Here is a 4,665-nt window from a genome sequence, read left to right as displayed (position 1 = left end):
CTGTGAAACGTATTCATGCCAAATTCTGTAGTTGTTCATCAAAAACTTGCCCTGGTTGGCTACTCCCATAACCGTGAGTGCTAGCTGCTAGCCAAGCATGGTGACTGTTGACACAAGCTCTACACTTAGTTCTGAGGAGGATATAGAATCAAGCATGGTCCCTGACCTCCAGGGACCCTGTTCTAGTGCTACTCTGTTGCTCAGTCATGTCTGACTGATGACCTTTTGATGTGATGTCAGCATACTGAATGTCAGTCACACGTGTTCACCATTATTTTGAATCTCTCATGGTAGTTTTGAAAAGGTTTTTAGTTGGAGAGGCGAGGCACAGTCAAGAAACAAATGTAAAAGATCTAGGTAGCTCCATCTCTATTAGCGTCTCAGAGAAGAGAGAGATTAATTCCAGCTGAGGACAGCAGAAAGCGGTGAGAGTGGTACTGGACCGTGGCCAAGACAGGAGTGATGCCAATCAAGTCACACACACAGTAAGTCCACGTGGAACGACTGAGGTGATGGACCAGAGGATGAGGAAAGGTCAAAACAGGTTGCCCGTCTATAAAATGGAAACATTTTTATTTTTGGCAAAAACATTTGGGGGATCTCAGCATCTTCTCTGCCACCAGAACTTGTCATACTTCTTCACTGCATTAGTTTTCTATTGCTGACCTAACAAGTTATAACCTGGTGGCTTATAACAACACAAATTTATCATCTTAAAGTCTAGAAGTTAGAAATCCCACATAGGCTTTACTGGGATACAGTGCAGGCAGAAATACTTCCTTCTGGAGGCTACAGGGGAGAATCCGTTCCCTGTCCTTTTCAGTTTCTAGAGGCTGACCTCATGCCTTGCCTCGTGGCTTCTTCCTCCATCCTCAGCGTCAGCAATGTCACCCCTCTCTGACCTTATTCCATCATCACAGCTCATTCTGACTCTGGTATTCTTGCCTCCCACTTGCAAAGACCTTTGTGATTACTGTGGGCCCATATGGACAATCCAAGATCATTTTCCCAACTTGAAATCCTTAACTCAATCACATCTGCATTGTCCCTTATGCCATATAGGGTCACACAGTCAAGGATGAGGACATGGACATATTTAAGTCCATTATTCTGCCTACCACATCCAATTATCATTTTGCCAAGTGAGGCAATTATTAAAAGCCAACCCCTAGCTTTTTTTTGAGACAGGGTATCTTGCTCTATTGTCCAGGCTATAGTGCACTGACACGATCATAGCTCAGTGCAGCCTCAAACTCCTGGATTCAAGTGATCCTCCTGCCTCAGCCTCCTGAGTAGCTGGGACTACAGGCACACACCACTGCGCCTGGCTTATGTTTTTTCTTTTTTTGTAGAGACACGGTATCACTTTGTTGCCCATGCTGGTCTCAAACTCCTGGGCTCAAGAGATCTTCCCACCTTGGCCTCCCAAAGTGCTAGCATTACAGGTATTAGCTACCATGTCCAGCCTATGGCTTCTAATGGATAGCCTAGTATTCTACCTAAATTCACTTTGAGTTATTCCTATCTTTTTCAGAGAGTTTCCACCTAACCCCCCCCAACAAATATTTTAGATTTGTAGATCACCTATGGCCTTGAATAATTTAAAATATTAAATAAAAAGCATTTATATACTACTACTGTTTCAAAGTGCCAGAGAATGCCACTATTCAGTTAGGAAAGACAAAGAACAAATTTAACTAGTGCTAGGGTTGAGCTAGAGAAGAAATGGCTATCTGCTGTGCTGTCCTCATTATTCTGTGCTAGTAAAGACAAAACACACAAAAGTAACCAAGGAGCAATTGACAATAAAAAAAACTAGGTTGGGTGTGGTGGCTCACCCCTGTAATCCCAGGACTTTGGGAGGCCAAGGCATGAGAATTGCCTGAGCTCAGGGGTTCAGAGACCAACCTGGGCAGCATAGCAAGACCTCATGTCTACAAAAAATAAAAAAATTAGCTGGGCATGGTGGTGCACACCTGTAGTCCAGCTACTCAGGAAGCTGAGGTGGAAGGATTGCCTGAGCCCAGCAAGTCAAGGCTGTAGTAACCTCAGCAGGTTGAGGCTATGGTGGCCATGAACATGCTGCTGCGCTCCAACATGGCTGACAAAGTGAAACTCCAACTCAAAAGGAAAATAAAAAGTACTATTTGATTTCCTAATACATGATTAAAAAAATATTGTTTTAATAATGCTGGGCATGGTGACTCACACCTATAATCCCAGCACTTTGGAAGGCTGAAGTAGGAGGATTACTTGAGCCCAGGAGTTCAAGACCAGCCTGGGCAACATGGTAAGACCTCATCTCCACAAAAATAAATTTAGCCAGGCATGGTGGTACATGCCTGTAGTCCTAGCTACTTGGGAGGCTGAGGCAGAAGGATCACCTAAGCCCAGAAGGTTGAAGCTGTGTTGAGCCATGATTGTGCCACTGCACTCCAGTCTAGGTAACAGAATGAGGCCCTGACTAAATAAATAAATAAAACCGTTATAGTAAGAAGGCTTGGCTATGTCTCTGTGATAATGACAAATAAGATGTTAACGGGTAAGTTTTGACATATGTCACATGATAAAAGCATGGCCACAAGCAAAGCAGTGAACAGATCTATCGTGCCAATGTTTTTTTTTTTTGACCCATTGTAATCCCTCCACCCTCCTTGCCTTCTCCAATCCCAGGTACACATTCATCTGCTTTCTGTCACCTTACATAAGCTTCCATTTCCTGGACTTTTATATCAATGCAATCATGTAGTATATACTCTGGTTTTTGGTCTGTCTTCTTTCCCTTAAATCATTATTTTGAGACTCAGCCATGTTATAGCATGTATCAATGGTTCATTCCCTTATATTGCTGAGTAGTGTTCTATTACCTGGATATGCCAGTCTGTTTATCCACTTACCTGTTGATGGACACTTGGATTGTTTCCAGTTTTTTGGCTATTACAAATAAAACTGGTATGGAACATTCATTTAAAAGTTTTTTTTTCTTTTTCTTTTTGAGTCGAAGTCTCACTCTGTTGCCCAGGCTGGAATGCAGTGGCACAATCACATCTCATGGCAGCCTTGACCTCCTGGGTTCAGTTGATCCTCCCATTTTAGCCTCGCAAGTAGCTGGGACTACAGGCATGCGCTACCACACCTGGCTGATTTTTAAGATTTTTTTGTAGAAACAAGGTCTGTGTTGCCCAGGCTAGTCTTGAACTCTTGGGCTCAAGCAGTCTTCCTGCCTCAACCTCCCACAGTGCTGGGATTACAGGTGTGAGCCCATTTACAAGACTTTTTATGGATAGATGCTTTCATTTCTCTTGGGTAAATACCTAGTAGAATTGCTGGGTCACATGGTCGGTGTATGTTCAATTTTTTTAAACAAACTGTCAACCTGTTTTCCAAGTTAGTTGTGCCTTTTTTTTTTTTTAGTCGGAGTCTCACTGCTTTCCAGGCTGGAGCGCAATGGCATGCTTATGGCCATCCCAGCCTCAACCTGCTGGGCTCAGGCGATCCTTCCACCTAGGCCTTCCAAGTAGCTGGAACTACAAGCGCATGACACTATGCCCAGCTAATTTTTTTTTTTACTGTAGAGATGAGGTCTCACCAAGTTGCCCAGGCTGGTCTTGAACCCCTGGAATCAGGCAATCCCCTCACCTCGAACTCCCAAAGTGCTAGGATTACAGGCTTGAGCCCAGCCTAGTTGTGCCATTTTGCAATTCCACCAGTGGTGTATGAGAAGGAATGAGAGTTTTACAACCTTAAAAATATCTCGTGATGACTGCTTTCAATGAATGTGAAAGGTGTCTATAGGGTGCTGTGATGAGACAAAGATGATTAGATGAGGCGAGGCTCTAGCTGGAATGATTAGAACACCAGCGGAAAAGAGCTGCAAAGAAGTTTATTCATTAGGATAAATTAACATATCGACATCTAAGCATTCCTGTTCATACTAACCAACCACAACTTTATTACTCAACTGCCTCTTAGAGGTATCTGTTAACATCTTTATCAGTGAGATAAAGACCACACCAATCCACCTCAAAATGAGTGGCTTAAGACAACATGTATTCTTCCTCATGTGTCTATGGGTCAACAGGGCAGTTTTGCTGACTTGGACCAACTTAGCTCAATTATTGGTCTCAATTATAGGTCAGCCAGCAGTTTAGCTGGGCCTCTTTGCTACTTGCCTTAGCTCATGTGGTCCCCTCCTCTAGCAGGCTAGCCCAGACTTCTTCTCATCATGATTTTAGGCTGGGAACTGCCACATTTTCTTAGCCAATGCCAGTTCCAAAGCCAGAGTAGATTCAGGAGATGGAGTAGAACTGCAAAGTCACTGCAAAATGTGTGGTCAAATATATGGATGAGCAAAAAATCAGAGACATTTTTCATCTACCACATAAACAAACACCAACTTGCCAACCATTTTTCAGTATTCAACATAATTCCTTATCTGACAATGTCATCTTGCTAGAACTTGGCTGAGACCAAATAAATAATAGGTCCTCTGAGCCAGTTCTGTTTTTTTTTTTTTTTGAGTTGGAGTCTCACTCTGTCGCCCAGACTGGAGTGCAGTGGCCGCTCCCGGCCACCGCAGCCTCAACCTGCTGGGCTCTGGCAATCCTTCCGCCTCAGCCTTCCAAGTAGCTGGAACTACAGGCATGTGCTACCACGCCCGGGCTG

This window comes from Carlito syrichta, unplaced genomic scaffold (assembly GCF_000164805.1).
Source record: "Carlito syrichta isolate Samal-C Ts95f unplaced genomic scaffold, Tarsius_syrichta-2.0.1 Scaffold314839, whole genome shotgun sequence".
Classification (NCBI taxonomy): Eukaryota; Metazoa; Chordata; class Mammalia; order Primates; family Tarsiidae; genus Carlito; species Carlito syrichta.
The sequence above is the reverse complement of the archived record's forward strand: the minus strand, read 5'-3'. Positions refer to the sequence as shown.